At 40.4% G+C, this 18,972-nt stretch overlaps 1 long non-coding RNA gene across 1 annotated transcript in view; it reads right to left on the reverse strand.

Moving 5' to 3' along the window:
- The window catches only part of LOC129495087 (uncharacterized), a 567,660-nt gene that overhangs the window by 502,257 nt on the left and 46,431 nt on the right, over positions 1-18,972 (reverse strand). The window contains exon 3 of the long non-coding RNA XR_008661454.1: positions 6,604-6,702. This is a non-coding gene — a long non-coding RNA (uncharacterized LOC129495087). The remainder of the gene's footprint in view (positions 1-6,603; positions 6,703-18,972) is intronic.

Consider the following 18,972-nt stretch of genomic DNA (forward strand, 5'->3'; position numbering starts at 1 on the left):
ACCTTGAACAGTTCCTGACACATAGTAGGTATAACTATCTCCGCAATGAATAAACCCATTTAAATAAATATGAAGACAGGACACCATGTGTTGTACCTGTCACCTTAACAAAGGTTTAAAAGAAGTCCATTCATCACAGTAACTCCAATGAGATATAAAGACAAGAGCAGCTCCCCACAGTGCTGGATGGAAGATAAAATGACACCAACTTTCTTCAGGGCTCTTTAGCAATAAGAATCTAAAAGCCAACAATGCTGTGTTCTTTGTCCAGCTATCTAGTTCTATATATTTATACCAAGGAACACTCAAAGATGTAGGCTGAAGGATATTTTTGCAGCTTTTTAAAAATAGCAAAAAGACGAGTCCCTACAGTATGTAATCCCAGGAGATCAAGTAAAGAACTCTATGTCCATTAGAAGGGAGGATATAGATACCTATTTCTTGGGATGACAATATGTTCATGGACTTTTGTCAGTAAAAAGAAGCTAGCTACAAAAAGGGTGTGAACAAGGATACAATTTTGGTAAAACTGATTTATAGGGTGTTATATAGGGAACACAAGAGTGAAATGATCAAAATTACTCTTGGGTGATGTTATTACAGGTCAGCTTTTTTCACTTTTTGCTCAGAGCTTTTGTTCCAAAGTTTTCTGAAACATACGTTTTTATGATAATTATAAAAACAAATGTGGATAGAAATAATCTCAGGTGCATCATACAATTCTCTTCAAAATATGAAGCAGACAGAAGTCAGGCATTTATCTGGGTCATGTATGTCATTTCAGCAAATACCAAATTTATGGGCATTTTCTGAATTTCAGAAGAGAATCTATTAACTCGGTCGGGCCAGTAACTTTTTTTTTCTCTAAAAATTTCCAGGGCTATTAATAGCTTATTTTCCCATATTTTCCCTATTCCCAATTGTCAAAGACTTTTAGCTCTTATAAAGCATGCTAATATTTTCACAACTGGGGGATTCTTTTGGATTCAGTCACCAAGTTCTAGAAGCAGCACATGTCCATGGTGCTCTGTCTATGCTACGTCCAGGCCAAACAGATTTTGAGACTTTCTTTTGCAGACCACAGTCTGCTAAATACTGCACAGTTGGAAAGCAGATAAATACCCCCGGAAAAACAAAACTCTAGAAGCCTCAGAGAGTAAGGTAGCTTGTGAAGACACCCGTCTGCGGATCACAACGTAGTCTCAAAGGAACCAGAGCAGCTGAAGTCATGGTGTCCCGCTGGCCAGGATAAGGCGGGTCCTGGTGTTTACAGGTTAAGTATGGAGGGTCGGGGGGAGGGGACCTACAGCATCCAGGTAAGGTAAGTAGGGAGCATGGGGACTCCAGAGCCAGCAGGTGATTCATTAAGACATTAGGAAAGCAGTCACAACAGAAGCCCGGGTACAAAGTAGGAATCAACACCACAGGACAGGCTAAGTCCTTGACCTGGAAACAACCATCTGGCTGCGTCTCCTCCCGGGCACACCACACATGCCTGACTTAGGACAGTTTAACTTGCAGCCCTAACTCAGGCAGTCCTGAGGCAGCTGCCCCGATCCAGACTAGCCAGGCAAGAGAATGGGCTAAAGTTTGGTCGGCGGGGGGAGGGCGGCTAAGTCTTTTCTCCTGGGAGGGGCCAAGGCAGGCAATGATCCCGTCCAGGACGTAAGGGTAGATAAAGCAGTTACCTGGCAGCAAGGTGATCAGGATCTTCCTGGGAAACAGAAACAAACATGGCAGAAATAAAGAGCCTCTCATGTGGTCAAACAGGGTGAGATGGATTTTGATTTAGGGAGCAAGATTAGCTGGGGTCGAATTCTAGAGGCCTGAATACAGTGTGCAGACTTTATTCTTTAGACCCAGGGAAGCCCATTGCAGGTTTGGTTTGGTTTTGTTTTGATCTTCTCTTGCAGTTTTTGATCAAGGGAGTGACTCTGTAATTGGGATGTTTCAGATCAATGGATCTCGCGGTAGCAGACTGGGAAACAGCTTCTCTCCAAGATAGGTTTTTCAAGCCTAATTTCTCTTCACCTCTTTGGGGGTCTTTCTCTCTTTCCTTGGTGTCCTCTTAGAGATTCCAGAAGCCCCCATCACATGCACGTGTATTGTAGCATCCCAGAGCCATAATGTTCCAGAAAGGAAAACAATCACCAATGACAGCCATATGAGGGTAGCAGTTACAGTGTTCTGTAGCCAAGTACAGCTGTGCTCAAAAACAAACCTCAAATCCCCTCAATTTCAATTACCTTATTTAGGGATTTTGCTAGAGGTATACAGCAATTCTGGAGGCCAACTGTTATTCTTCACACCGTAATTTCAAAGTTCAGATATCCTACCTGCTAATGAGTCAATGCCCAAAAGTAACTTTAAAATCTTGTTGCTAGGGATCCCTGGGTGGCGCAGCGGTTTAGTGCCTGCCTTTGACCCAGGGCGCGATCCTGGAGACCCAGGATCGAATCCCACGTCGGGCTCCCGGTGCATGGAGCCTGCTTCTCCCTCTGCCTGTGTCTCTGTGCCTCTCTCTCTCTCTCTGTGACTATCATAAAATAAATAAAAATTAAAAAAAATAAAAAAAATAAATAAATAAAATAAAATCTTGTTGCTATTTTGTTTTTTGCTCCAAGAATAAGTAAAGAGAACCACAAGAAATACTCAGGTTATCTTCACAGCATAGAATGAGTCAACCACCTCCAATTAGGATAATTCTTTAAAGAATTCAGAATAGACTCATGAAATGTAACATCAGGGCCACACTGTCTCCCAGCTGACTCTGAGAATTCTTTGACGTTTGCAACATCTAAAAACTCATCTCTGAACAGCACATCACATCTGATGATCACCTGTAAGAATACTACTATCCGGAACCCAAATTCTTTCTCTCCCTTTGGGATTATGTCCATCTTCCCCTTTATTTGAATTATCTTGCAGATTCCTGGTCTCAAGTGTCCTGCCCTAAGCCCAGGACACTTGAGAGTCTCCGTGTTCTCAGAAGCCTAATAGTATCATCAAGATGACAAGAGAAACAGTCATCGGTAATGACAACATTCTATACACATTCTATCAGTAGATCACTAACTGCCACATGCCCACAAAGCTCTGGGGGCTTCAAGGAGAAAAGAGATGATGAGATCATCCAGAGAATTACTCAGTCTCCCTAATTGCTAGCATACAGTTCTAAAGTTTCCAGTAGAAACCCTTATTTTCAGGATTTTATAACTTGGCACTTGCGATCCACTGTCAACTTAAACTTGACATGAAAGGCCCCAGGCGTAGAAACATAATCAGCTCATTCTGAGTTATATTTAAAAAAAAAAAAAAAAAAGACAACAAACAAACTCCAATCATTCACCAATGGCTCTGCTTAAAAATGACATTTTACAAGCAACCATTCCTCAGGTGACCATTCTGCCATCAATGCCATTGGCCATCAACATCCATCAACCACAGAGAATTCTAGAAGGCAGAAGCCACACATACCATCGAATAACCTCCTGAGCTCCTGCAGGGGGTGGGGTAGGGGCGCATTGAGGGGGAGAAATGTGTTGTTTTAAGCCAGATTTCCACATCCATGGTTTCCAGCACATGAAAATGCTCTGCCTATTAAGGATTTTATCACCAGTTAATTTTTTTCAGGGCATATTTATACCAAAAAAAAAACGTGATTTAAGATGCATTTTGTAGCGGTTTCAGCTCTTTTCTTTCCTCATCAGCACTGGTCTCCTGGTGATGACTGGAGGCCACAATTAACCAAGCAGCTGCCCTTGGCTAGCCTCTGCTTGGGGTGTTCAAAGCCCATCAGACAATTCTCACCATGTCATTATTATTGCTAAGCAACAACTGGCTAGCACTGACCCTGAGTGAGTGAAGCAAATGCTGTTTCAGAAACTCGACAGTTTTAAAAGGATCACTGTACAAAGATCTAGCTGCCCACCTGCGGAAAGCAAATGGGAATAATAAAACAACACTGATGAAAATTATAAGGACAGTGCAGCTTAGGATATTCTTATGAATAAGAATGTCTCCAACTCCCCACTACCATGTGCCGGGCAGGCTGACATAGGCAGATTTTCTTTGCTCTATGTATTTATCAGTTGTTTTACACATATTGGGAGTTACTCAAAGTCAGGAATCAATTCCCATCTAGAGAGGTGTATATTCTGGTCCTATGGATACTAAAATACACCGAGTAATCAAGGAAAAGATCAACACTGTCTTAAAAGTGAGTTATGTGAGGGGGCACTTGGCTGGCTCAGTAGCTGAGCATCTACCTTCAGCTCAGGTCATGATCCCAGGGTCCTGGGATCCAGTCCCACATCAAGCTCCCCACAGGAGCCTGCTTCTCCCTCTGCCTATGTCTCTGCCTCTCTCTGTGTGTCCCTCAAGAATGAATGAATGAAGAAATAAATAAACAAATAATATTTAAAAAATAATTAAAAAGAAAAGTGAATTTTCTGAGAGGGGAATGAGAAGGAAATGAAGGAGTCTGGTGGGGAGGTGGCCTTCAAACAGTGAGACTGTGATTCATGTTGATGAGAAGCAACATGCTCCAAATGACAGCCTGAATGTTACCAAAGGGAAGCCACTGAACACGTATGAGGTGCATGTCAGTCTTCAAGTCTGCACGGCACCTAAGGGAAGCACCTAGAAGTCACTGCCACATAGATAAAGGGCTGCTGAATTCTGACATGAGAGCTGGCTAGAAATGCAGACTTTCAGGCCCCAAACCTACCGACTTAGATTCTGCATTTCCACAAAATTCTCAGGGGGGTTGACATAGATCGAAGTCTGAGAAGCACCATTATAGTCAATGGAGGTAAAGGGCAGTGGGGGTGGGAAGGCAGTGGGGTGGGAATGGACCTGGGATAAGAGAGCTAAGTACACCGCACACTCTGGTTACCTCTTGGCAGGAACAGCTTGACCAATCATTTAATTTTATAGCGCCTCGTTTTCCTCTTCTATAGAGGAGGAATTGAAACATTTCTCAAAATTCTGCAATAGTAGGTGGCTTTTTGTCGCTTAAACTCTCACAGGAAACCTGACCGTGTAAGCCAAATACAAGCACAGTGCCCCAGTGAGAAAGAGCCATGTGTGATGCTGATAAACACCATTCTTATTTCTGAAGGCTCATATTAGCATTCTTCTGTTAACTAATGCGAAGCAGATAGAGAATACACTGTGGGGGAGATGCCAGGCAGCTTCCCTCTGGGTTGGGGTCCCTCCAGCCCCAGTTTCCACCTACAAGTGGGCACTGATCTTATTATCCACTTTAGATCAACAAATAGGTGTTGAGTTTTCCTTTCACCAAGAGCATAACCCATGCCCCAGGACGGGTTAATTTAATTACGTGTTCCACATGAGTTTGAATGCATGGGCCCACTTATATGCACATCTTCTTCAATACAGTACAGTGAATGTATTTTCTCTTCTTGTGGATATTCTCAACATTTGGGGGGCTTACCTTATCATCCAAATTTAGTATATAATACATATAATTTATGAAATACACGTTGATCAACTGTTACTATTTATGTTACTGATAAAGCTGCCAGTACATAGTAAGTTATGAGTCGTGGGGTTCTGGGGAAGTCCAAAATTCTGCTTTCAGATTTTTTATTTTAATGGGGGAAAGGGATGGCATTCCTAACTGCCACTTTGTCCAAGGGTCAACACACGTGTTATACATATGCAGATATACATATCTACACACACACATCTATCTATACACACATACCCACAAGTACACACACATGTTTTAGAATATGGCTGACCTCAACAGAATGACAGGGGAGAGGGGATTGGGAAAACCCACATTCACTGAGCACATACTAAGTGGCAGGTTTGGTACCTAACACTTTGCATAAATGATCTCAATTTTTTATCCGCGACCCTACAGGGAGGTGCTATTATCCCTTGTAAAGTAGGACACCGAAATAGCGAAGTTAAATCCTTTCCCCCAAAGTCACACAGATCACTAAGTGATGGGCATAGCTTTGGATCCCAGTTTCTTTTTCTCTGGAAGCTTTCTACCTTGCTCCAAATTCATGCTGATGTCAACAGACCTAACCATCAAAAGGCAGTGTTACACATCTCCCCACCAACAGAGCATCATGATTGCCTCCAAGAATTCTTTCTAAACCAATGATTCTGCAACTTGTTTGTACATTAGAGCCACTTGGGGAATCTTTTAATATCCAGATGGCTAGGCTAAACCCCAGACCAATTAAATGGGATGCTCTCCTGTCTCTCCTGTTTGAAGAGATTCCAGGTTTAGTCCAAGTTCTAGTTGAAATTCCATAGAGGCTGAGATCTCTAAGATTAATTTACTTTCTCACTAGGTAAATTTTTCCAGGAAAAGGTCTACCAGGATCAGTGGCTACAGAGACCGTTACATATGCCTCAGGGATCAGGCATGCTGGGAAACCTCCCTTTTAAATCTAGGTCTTCAGATTAGAATATTACTTTCTCAACATTTTCTAAGACTTCCTAATTCAAGTACAATATTTTTGTATTTTTAACTAAGCCAGGAACACCACAATGAACAGGTCCATGAGCTGTGTGGATAAGCCTCATTTGAAAAGCAATTTCAAAATGAACTCTACTTACTCCAGCTGTTGCCACATCTGCTCTGTCCTGTTCATTCCCCTGCCAGCTGCCACCAATACACATGCTCAGGGTCTGAGATCAAGAGGGACCCACTGGATTCTGAAAGGCCAAGAGGAGGAATGAGAGAAGGATGGAGAGCAGAGGTTATATACTTTCAAACCTGAGCACTTACAAAGGATGAGCTCTTTTTATCCATAAATTCCAAGTGAGGCTTTAATTGGGACAAAGCAAATCTCAGACTGGAATTGTGGGAAATCCTGAAAAAGAGGCATTTATCCCATTACTTTACCTTCTGTTAAGAGCATGGATTCCACCTCCACCGCAGTTAGGCACAGGGTTGTCCATTTGGCCTGTGGTTTCTCCAGGCCTGTTCTGATCACTACTACATCAGCAGCCCCCTCTCTTTTCCCCCTTTTATAAGTTTTGTTTCTTTGTTTCTTTTTAATTTGGAGTTCTACATCAAGTTTCTGTTTTGTTTTGTTTTTTATCACTTGGATCTACTTTTTCAACAAGAGTTCCAAGATGTCTCATTTAATTCTGTGATTATATTTAGAGACTTCAACTACTGTCAATTATACACTGGTTTCAATAACTACCTCCAGGCTTTTAAAACATGAGGTTGTGTTCTTGGGTTTTTCTTTTCATCAGCAAGATCCACTCTCAAGTACTACTGCTGGGAAGGACACATGATATTACGTCCTTCATCTTTGCCTCACTCTGAGTCTTGACACAGGCATACCATCCATCCTGATTTTAAGCAGCCTACTCTGTATGTTCATCCAGCCCCACTTAGATTTATTCAAGTATCACCAACAGTGACTACAAGTAGAGTTCCCAAGTGTCCCCAAGAGCCCCCAAAGAGTAAGATTAAAATGCATCTAAGGTCACCTAGCAGTGTGGCATTGCCAAATTCAATGAGAATGAATTTTCTATCTATGTCTCAAATAAGAAAACGGGCAAGTAGATCTCACTCTGATGGGCATTTCACCCTATGAGTCACAGATTCCATTTCTCCAGAACCCCACCAGTTAAAACCCTGGCCCCAACACTTAGCAGTTATGCAGTACCTCCAAGTTTCCATTTCTGAACCCATTGTCTCATTTTAAAATGGAGTCGTAGTAGTTTCTACATCATGCAGTTGCTATGGGACAATGCTTACAACAGGGCCTGGCATATAGTGTGTGTGTGTGTGTGTGTGTGTGTGTGTGTGTGTGTCCCCTCCATAAAGGATAGCTTCTATTATTTCTAAGAATGCTCCAAACAATTCATCTCTCTGGGGTGTGGTCTAGGTCAGTATCAGAAAGTACTGGTGGTCTACTTATTCCCAGTTGTCCTTGGAAGCCAATGAGGCAATGATTCCCATAATAAACAAGAACTACTCTGAATATGCCTCTTGCTGGGTTTCCCAGATGGCTCAGTGGTTGCACATCTGCCTTCAGCTCAGGATATGATCCCGGGGTTCTGGGATCGAGTCCCACATCGGGATCCCCACAGGGAGCCTGCTTCTCCCTCTGACTATGTCTCTGCCTCTCTCTGTGTGTCTCTCATGAATAAATAAAATCCTAAAAAAAAAAAAAAAAGAATATCCCTCTTGCACAGGGATATCCCTCTGCCTTCGCCTTCCACACTCCTCACTGCAAGCTGCACCTTTTGGCCAAATCCATGACCATCTTCAAACAAGAGCATCGAGGTTAAAAACATGGCATAGATATGCTTTCAACCAGCAGTATTCATGCATTTGAGCCTCCTTGCTTAACCAAATAGTTACTTTTTCACAAATGTTTGATGAAGCAATGAACATACGTGCTGGGTCAAATATTGGGTTATTGGCCCCCAGTGGTGAGCAAAATAGAATCAGGACTTTGTTGTATTAAAGTATTCGTTGCAATAATTAAAACAACAGCAACAACAACAACTTAGTCCTACATTCAAGTATGAGACAGGAATGGTGTAAAACAGCTGAACAATAGACTGACGGATGTTTTGACCAGGTAATATTGGTATTGTTTTTCAAGAGTTTCCAGAGGTAATATACAAAGAAAGCAAAAGGATGTCACCAAATTGTCATTTAAAAGTAACCTTTTTGTGAAACACTTCCAAATCAAAGTCATAGCTTGTTAATGAGAGGCACTGTGTACTGGTTAGAAATGGTGACCTGAAGATCCCGCCTCTGCCATTTATCCCTGTGTGACTTAAGGCAATGTCATGACTCCTTAAAGCTTCTCTCAAAAATGGGGACAATACTAGTATTACCACATTAGCTGTTTTAAAAGTTAATAAATTTAAAGCACTTAAACTGGTGCTTAGCACATGATTCATGCTATTTAAGTACTCACTTTTACTGTTACTAACATTTCATAAAATACCCAACAGCATCTTTTTTGAAAGCAAGTATTACTATGGTATCAGATTGGGATTGTGGTGGTAGTTCCTTTGCAAGATGTCAACAGACACACAACTACATAAAGAATTCCCTCTTGTGTCGGGGTCCATGTTCATATGTTCTTGGTCAACTCTTGGAACCTTTCAAAGGTTTATTTATCTATCTAACGTTCGCTGCTTGTGTATGTTTTTACTTCAACATTTAGATATAAGTGACACTCCCAACTTCAAAGAAGCTTTTTGGTATTGTAATTGCCTTAACATCTAGCACCTAATAAGTGCTCAGTAAGTCTCTGGATAACTAAATGTATGAGCCAGCCATATTCACTGCTAATTAATGTATTTATTATCAATATGAATGAGCCCATGTGTTTACTAGTACCCAATTAATTAATGATCTAAGACTGTTAGCTTCCTGAGAGCAGTTAGAACCAAGGACACAGGTCCTTGACAGGTACATAGGAGTCTCCATCACTAATCAACTTACTATCCTTGCTTTAATCTTACTAAAACTGGAGTACTGGGTGGCTCAGTTGGTTAAGCAACTGCCTTTGGCTCAGGTCATGATCTCAGGGTCCTGGGATTAAGCCCTGTGTCAGGCTTCCAGCTCAGTGGGGAGCCTGCTGCTCCCTCTCCTTCCCACTTCTGCACTCTCTCTCTCTTTCTATCTCTCTCTCTCTCTATCAAATAGATGAATATTTAAATAAAAACATCTTACTAAAACTAAATTACTTCTATTTTTCCAAACGTCAGACTGCATACACCTCTGTACTTCTGCTCCCATCGTTTCCTTTGACTTTCTTACATGGAAAATTGAAAGTCAATCTCTAGCTCAAAGTAAGCGACCTCCTTATAAATAAGTATTAGTAACATTTTTGTAACTCTAAAAAACCTTCTAAGAAAACTCAAATAGGTGGTACAGTTACCAGTTTCAGCCTAACAAACCTCCTGAAAAACTTAGTGGTTTAAAAGAAGATTGTTTCGCTATTTCTCATGGGTCTGTAGGTTGACTGGTCGAGTTGTTTAGTTCACAGGTGGGGTGTCCCATAAGGTTGCAGTGAGAGGCCATCTGGAACAGCACTCACACAAGGCTTGGCTAGAATGGACACCCAAAATAACACCCAAAATAACACCCAAAATAACTCCTTCTCATGGCTCACAGCTGATGCTGGCTATCTGCTGGGAATTCAGCTGGGGCTATTGATGCATCTACAGAGGGCCACACCAGGTTATCTGAGAAATTCTCATGTCAGAAGATGAGTTAATGAGAGGGACCATTGCAAATGTTAGCATTAGCAAGGACAGGAAATGGAAGCTGCCAGTAACTTAGTCACAGAGCCAAACCAAAACAAAGGGCCCAGAACACAGACCCCATCTTGATGCAAGAAGCATCACAGAATTTCAAACTGTCTTTTATCTATTACAATGATTATTTGTTCCTTTAGCAATTCAAATATACTCATTTTAAAAATTACGTTGCAGTTAGAAAACTTAGAGTATAATGCATATGAGCTTATACTGAAAGTCTAAGTGACTAGCCTAAGCTGGACACAAATTAGATACCAAGTCCGTGTAAATTGGAAGCCAACTAACAAGCCTGGAAGCCACAATGATTTTGGAAGAGAGATACAGGATTCAAAAATTTTCAGAGATTATTATGGACCAAAACCCATTTTAATGTCTAATTCTATAAATTGTGTGCAGTTCTCACAACAATGAATAGTTTAACCTCTGAAGACATGTAGTGGACAAACTTAGTAATAATCAATAAAATATTTCAATTTATGTTCATCTCTCATGGGAAATACATTGAACTCAATCTACCCCCTCAGATACTACATTTATTGTATTCAGTATGTTCCCCCTGACTTCTCTCAAGTATACCATTTCCATGTGTGCCTGACCAGACTTCCCACAGCCAAACCCTGCATCGCTAAGGACGGTGTGTATGCGAGGGCTGCCAGGAGAAATCTTCAGCCACTGAATGAAAGCTATGGGGACAGAGATACCTCAGATTCTTTGCTCCTTGGCAAGTAATTCTAAGGCCTCTGTTTTGAATTACCTTCCAGTCATTTTGTGTGCAGATCAACTATCCCACTATGGGAGGCGATTTAAGAAGGCACACTCATGGGCAGCCCAGTGGCTCATCGGTTTAGCGCCGCCTTCGGCCCAGGGCGTAATCCTGGAGACCCAGAATCGAGTCCCACGTCAGGCTTCCTGCATGGAGCCTGCTTCTCCCTCTGCCTGTTTCTCTGCCTCTCTCTGTGTGTGTCTCTCATGAATAAATAAATTTTAAAAAATAATAATGAAAATAAGGGACACTCACTTGCTGTCTCTCCTCTATCAGCTCACTTTCCTACACTGGTGCTCCCTGACCTCTTAGTAACTTCCTGGCCTCACAACATTGACTTAGGTAGGTTTCTGGGAGAATCAAAGTGAAGATAACCAATTACAGTTTTGAGAAAGCAACGTGAATAATCTGTGACTAAAACTTAAGATATAGGTCCAACCTGATCCCAGTCTGTCCCTGTGACAAACTTAAAAAGAATATTCCATAAATAGGTCACAACCCATTAGTCACCTATGACTGTCAGTATTTGCAAGTAACAAACAGAATTTTTATCTGGTTGCTGAATGCTTACAGGTTCATAGGCTGGAGTAATCCCTGAAAAATCAACATAAATGCAACTAGAAAGGGGTTTTTTTTTTAATAATAATATAAAATAAGGTATAGAAAATGCTCCCTTAGGAGCTCCAAGCTTTCTTATTATGGTCTCTAGTAAAACAGCTCCATGGTGAGCATGTGCTTAAGTGAGATGGTCAGAAAGTATCTAAAGACAGATTGTGAGGAGTTGTGTTTAACATAATTGGCTATGTGCACCTAATAGTCAGGTCTTCCGGTCTGTAAGGGGATCAGGAACAAACATAATGGAACAGTCAGTATGTCAGACACAAGCCCTGTCTTTAATCAACTCTAAGAGACAGCCATATAAATAAATATACATAGTTTTCTTCACCTACTCTTTAGGGGAAAAAGCCTGTTATGCTCTAAAGTTTTGGAGAGGCAGGATCAAGAGGATCAGGATGGGGACTTTTACACCTATTAGCTTCCACTGCATTAAAAGCCTGGGCAGCCAGGCCACTGAGCCTCTTCAAAGAACAGTCCTCCCCCTGATGTTTTACCTCCTATATTCAGGATGCTCCTTGGTAAAGATGTGGAGCTATGCCAACAGTCAAAGAAACCCATCCTATCTGAGTTTACTCAGCCTGTGGCACCAAGTGATCTGGATAGCAATGTCCCCTCTACCATCACCACCACTAACTCCAGCTCTCACCTACACTCAGCCTATCAGCCTAAGAACAACTGACCCTTAGATTCCAAGAGCCACCATTCTTGTTGTCAAGCTCTTGTTCTATAAGGGCTATATGCGCTAGTTCAGAGAGCTGTATCGAGAGGCAGTTTAGCTCAAGGGCCAAAGGATTTAGTGTGCCATCTCCTTGCCTCCTTGCTCCTGGCAATCACCTTGGTCAGATCACTTAATCACTTTAAGCCTCAAGTTCTTACGAATTTTATCAATAATTGAGTTCATACTTAGCCCAATGCCAAGCATTGAAGAACCATTTGATAAATGATCAAAATTACCTTCTTCTAAAATGCTGAATAAGCTTTCTCAAGACTCAGCTAGATGTGTCTTCAATCCTCCTGGGATTGAATCCTCCTGGGCCCCAGGTAATTTTGGTAGAAAGGGCCCTACCTCTTCTTCACTAATACTTTAGACAATATTGATGCCCAGATACCATCCCCTATCAACTAAAACTTAGTATCTGCAAATTAAACAAAATCCTTCAAAGTTCCCTAGGTGCTTCAAATCCATCAGTAGGGCTAAAGACCACATGATTCACAGGGATTCTATCTAGCTAAAACTAAGCAGTACATTAGAGACAACAGAAACGGGGGGGGGGGGGCTTGTCATTTAGTCTGCTCAAATCCTGAAAATATTTGTCCTATGAGAAATGGTTGGAGGAAACAAATAGCTTGAACCCTGGAGGGGAGGCTGAGGGTAAGACTTCTTTGAAGACAAAACTTTATTCCAATTTTTTAAGAGGCCAGAAATAACCTGTATTTTGTATGAAATGATTACTCATCTCTCTGTATCACTCTGGCTTGTAGAAATTACAGGTGTGCAGATTTAATCTCAAGACTAGAAAGAACTTCCAGTAATTTCCCCAAAGAGACAGACCCTCTAAAACATAATGACTTTCTCATCACTGCAAATGTGCAAGTGAGACCAAATGATTATCTTGAGGAAGAGATTGAACTAGTTATCTCTAAGATTGCTACCAGCCTAAGTTTTCATGAATGAGGATCAAATACTTTAAATGTATTCCCTTTCGGAATAGGACGATTCCTTCCCATGCACCCTGGTCAAAAGAATACTTTCAAATGAGGCAAAGCGTTTTCAAAAGCCATTTGAAGTAACCTAGAAATAGAACCAAAGTAAGAAGTATTTTTTTTTTCATTTAACTTGACCTTTGTACTCCTAGATTTCCAGGAGATTTGACAAAAGAACAGGACTTTTTTTCTTAAAAAAAAAAAAAAAAAGTCAACTTTATCACCATGCCTGGTCATTGTAATTTTTAATTTTATAGAAACACAGGGCTATACAAATCCAGCCGCAACCTTGCCTTTGTGAACTCATTCCCTTATCACATTTACCTGATAGCATCTTTCTATTGAGAAGCTCATACAAAAGCAGACAAGCATAGAGACAAGGCTCTGAATTCACAAAAAGTTACTTAGACGGAAGGGATTAGGGAGTTTCTGTCAGATGTCATTCAACTCTTAAACAAAACCAACAAGCAACAGCAACAACAACAAAACTCTTCAGTTCTAGATCATCTTTGCAAACACATCAAATGGTTATCATTTACTAACGTGCTGCAAAAAACATTAAATATCCCAAATAGTTCCTGCCAAACTAGCCCTCCAATGTGGTATGTTTATATGCCCCAGTGAGATGTTTTTAGTTCCCTTTGAGGTCCTGTTTTTATTCAGGAGCATTTTGGTACAGTTATCTCTAAGAAGGAGCAGTGGCTCTTATCATCTGCCTATCGGGATTTACTCCCCTTGGACCAGAGAATACAAAACATTTCCAAGAATAATTAAGAATCACTTCCCGTGCTTGATGGCAAGATGTAAAGTGTTCATGTGTAAGAAAAGACTTTAGAACATCAAAAATCAAATGCACTGAGTTTCTTCCTATGCATCGGATTTCAAACTCAGAGAAAGACAAGCACGAAATGTATTTTCTCTCTTCTTTATATATCACTTTACTTATTCATGTGGCTTAATTTTGGTAAATGGATGAAATTTCTCTTCTGAGTTATCCCTGGTCTCTTGTTCTTGGAGTTCAGAGTTCGGGATTCTGAGAGTCCTCACAGTACTGCAACCATTTATACTAGATCCTTATGAATAGTCCAGGTAAACAAAAAAACCTGCCTTTTGGAGACAGAGCATGAGAGACTCTTAACTCTGGGAAATGAACTAGGGGTGGTGGAAGGGGAGGTGGGAGGGGGTGGGGGTGACTGGGTGATGGGCACTGAGGTGGGTGCTTGACGCACTGGGTATTCTATATGTTGGCAAATTGAACACCAATAAAAAATAAATTTATAAAAAATAAAATAAAATAAAGTTGTTAAAATATAGAAAAAAAAAAACCTGCCTTTTTGCTTTGTTCCTATGCTGGGCCCTCTTCCATCCTGGTTTGAGTGTACTACTCTGGTGTTTGCCCTCCTTATGGCAGTTTCCTAAGAAGCCTCACATAGAGTGATAACCTTCTATGGAAACTTATTTTTATAAGAATATATATTAAAAAAAGAATATATATTAAAAAAAAACCCATCAGCCTCAGATTTCTATTATTAGATGGAACAGACTTAAATACCATCGCAAGGAAAACCATGGCACAAACACACCATTTGATTGAGGTAATTGTAGGCCTGAACCTAAAATAAACCCTTATTCTTGTAAAAATAAATCTTTCTCCCAAATTGGAGTCCAGTGTCTTGTTATAGATGGCTGGCGTTCATGCCTCCAGGAGAGCAGATCACAGACCTGTCTGAGGATTAGTGGTGAATAAGCGATTGAAGGCACTGTCCCAGGAAGCAATAGGCACATGCCCAATGATGCCCATATAGAAATCTTTTAGTTTCCAGCCTTCCTTTGCAATCCGGAAGTTATCTCTAATTGGCACAGAAAATAAATGAGACTCTTCATGCACCTGTTTCATTATAGCACCTATTTTAATATATAGAATCTGTGCTAATTGCATCTTCAGCTTAAAATGTGTTATTGATGGGTCTCCAATTTTTTGATGTACATATGAAATTATTTTAAGAGCTAAAACTCCTGACACTGAGAGGAAAAGTAAGAAATTAGAAGAAAGAATGACAAAATTTATGGAGTATATTTGTTTAAATTACTCACAATGGGCACAGGCTTTGGTAGCAAAGAGCCAATGGACTCACCAGCTTGAAATAAGCCAGGGAGACTCATGATTAGGCTTCTCTTTTGCCTGGCCCCTCAAACTCAGTAACCTGGCTCCGTACCAGTCCAAAGGTGAGCCCCAGTCCTATTGCTACAAGATGGCTGGATGAATATATCCTGATAGAAATCTTTCCTCTCGTTACTTGACAGTTTCATCGAGGTGTAACAGTAAAACAGGGAGCCAAAGGAGGAAGAAGTCCTGTTCCCTTTCATCTGGTAAGTTTAATTCCATTATGTCAGTCAAAAAACTGAAAAGGGAGATTTTTTTCAAAGCCTCATAGCAGTACACTCTTGAAAAGGTGTGTTTTCATATACTCTGCTAGATTAGACGGTCAAAGAAATGGAATTAACACAGGAGAGAAAGTTGTTTACTGTGTTCACCAGTGAATGCTCAGTGTGCAGAGATCATCTCTCAAGTTAGGATGAGTAAGAAAACAGGAAAACTACAAAGCAAAATAGTTATGAAAGTTCACATCAGACCAATGAGAGAATTATCATCCTGAAAACTCCAAAGAATATTATAATGGGTATTGGTTGGCTTTGACTACCAAAGCTTTATTCCCCTTCTTAGCTTCCGTGTGTGTTTCAGAAATTAATACCTCCCTAGGAGAGACTATATTTGGGGGTTTTGCAGTTTCCTAGTAAAGAGACAGTTATCTTACTCTATGGAGATAAATTAGATACTCCTGCCTGTTATTTTATTCTTGAAGGGGATTGGAGTTTCCATACCTGCCATCAGTGGATGGCTCCTGCTATCAGCCTGTTATTCTAACTTCTTCTTGTCCAACTGCTTCTGTGAGCCTCTTGTAACACTGATATGTTCCCTTTTCCATAATTCATCAAGAATCTATTTCTTTTGTGTACAACCAAAACAACCCCAACTGATAACATTCTGATGATTATTTCTGAAGGTAACCAGAATCAAATGCCATTATTCTTGTATCTACTAATATGTAGAGTATCTCTCATACATTGCTAGTGGAGATTTTAAATTGCTGCAACAACTTGCAAACCATCTTTGGCAATTTCTTATAAAGGTAACAGTTTTCTGTGACTCATAATTCCATTCCTAGGTATGGACCAAGAGTAATCAAAACTCATGTCCATAAAAAGGTTGCTATTGGAATTTTTATAGCAGATTTTTTGTATTTGTTTTGTTTGGTTTTGGGGAGGGTCTTGTGTTTTTTTGGAGATGGCAGAAAACTGGAAGTAACCCAAATGTCAATAAAAGACAAGATAAATGCTTTGTGGTACATTCACATAAAGGGGTACTACTCAGCCATAAAAATAAGTAGCTTATTTTTATATACACCACAATATGGATCATGCTTTTAAACATTATGCTGACCAGAGGAAGCCATACAATATGTAATACGTGTGATTCTATTTATATTAAGTCCCCCCCCCCAAAAAAAAAGACAAAATTAATTTAAAGAAGTAGTTGACTATTAAGTTGAATATGAACTGGTAGGAAAGAAAGATGGCAACCTCCAGGATGATTAAAATGCTCCACTTCTAAGAGCATCTGGATGGCTTAGTCGGTTGAACATCCAACTCCTGATTTTTGCTCAGGTTATGAACTCAGGGTCATGAGATCGAGCCCCATGCTCAGCAGGGAGTTGGCTTGAGGTTCTCTCTCTCCATCTCCTCCCACCCCCCTCTATAATAAAAAAATCTTAAAATGATATTCTCTACATCTCGACTGAGGTGATAGCTACACAGCATATACCTATACGGAAACTTGCGAGAAATATAGGAGCCATGAAACTTCCTATTCTGAATAATTCAGCCCCAAAACCAAATAAAGTTAGAGAAAAGTTAGATATAGAAAGTAAAACAATTGTTATGGATGTCTTTAGTATAACCCTAGGGATAATTTGATAAACCTAGTAGGTAATCATCTTAGTAATTTAAGAGCTTGAATTTTTGTATTACATGCTTAGTTTATCCAAAGAACAAGCAAATCAAATTTTCTATCAATATGAATCAGCTTTAAATATGTGTTTTTTTAAAAAAAAGTTAAACAATGATAATGACATGACATCAGAGGCACATTCTAGGAAAGGATAGATAAATCAGACTTCAATGAAACTGCCAACTTGTGCTCTGTGAAAGATCGTGCCAAGAGAAGGGAAAGACAAGTTACATACACTTGCAGGAAAGAATTGCTTATCACCTACCTGATAAAATACTTCTGTCAGATAAAAGGGCTGTTTGAATTCAACACCAACTGTGTGCTGGGGGCGGGGGGCGCAGGTGCCTGCGTGCTCACTTGGTTGAGTGACTAACTCTTGGTTTCATGGGCATGGTCTGGGGCGTCATGGAATCTCCCTCATCAGCTCTGAGCTCAGTGGGGAGTCTGCTTGTGATTCTTTCCCTCTTCTTCTCCCACCTCCAACCCCACCCTCTCTAAAATATTTTTTAAAAACCAATAGAGGTGCCTGGGAGGCTCAGTTGGTTAAGCATCAAACTCTTGGTTTCAGCTCAGGTCATGATCTCAAGGTCACGGGAAGCAGCTTGCTTCAGATTCTTTCTCCCTCCCCCTCTGCACCTCCCTGCTTATGTTCTCTCTAAAATAAAATATTTTTAAAATAAAAATAAGGAAATAAATTCAACAGCAAGGGGGGGGGAAAGTACAATTAGAAAATGGACACAAAATGTGAAGGAACATTTCACTGAAGCAGAAAACATGAATGGTAATCAAGCCCTTGGAGAAATATTTAACACCGTTAGCCACTAGGGATGTGCATATTAAAGCTAAGATACCACTGCACACCTATCAGATGAGCTCAAGGGAAAAATACTGGTAATACCAGGGGCTTTCAAGGATGTGGATCAAGCTGACCTCTAGTACATTCCTGGTGGGAATTTAAAATGGTCCAGTTACTCTGGAAAACAGTTAAGCAGCTCCTTATAAAAGTAAACAGGCACTTTCCATGTATGGCCAATGCTTTCCTGGGTATTTATTCTACAGAAATGGAAACTTAGGTTCACACAAAGTTGTATATGAATATTTATAGTAGCTTTATTTGTAAATAGGCAGAAACTGGGGTGGGGAGGATGTCCTTCAAGGGTAAATGGACAAACAAACTGTAGTGCATTTATGCAGTGTCATAATATTCTGCAGCAGTTAAAAAAAAAAAAAAACTCTTTATATACTCAACAAGTTGCATGAAACCCAAAGAACTATGCTCAGAGAAAAAAAGCCACTCTCAAGGCTTACTCTAAGACATACTTGCTCTAAGACATTCTCAAGACATATTTACTCTAAGAGTCTGTTTAAAGTAACATTCTCAAAATGACAGAATTTTACTGATAGAGAATCTGCCACAGGTTGCCAAGGGTCAAGGATAAGGTTAGCCTATCTACTAAAGAGCTAGATGAGGGAACTTACTTGTCAAAGTGGACGAGTATGGGTTTCTGATTGTGGTGTGATACAC

Source organism: Nyctereutes procyonoides, unplaced genomic scaffold (genome assembly GCF_905146905.1).
Source record: "Nyctereutes procyonoides isolate TBG_1078 unplaced genomic scaffold, NYPRO_anot_genome, whole genome shotgun sequence".
Lineage (NCBI taxonomy): Eukaryota > Metazoa > Chordata > Mammalia > Carnivora > Canidae > Nyctereutes > Nyctereutes procyonoides.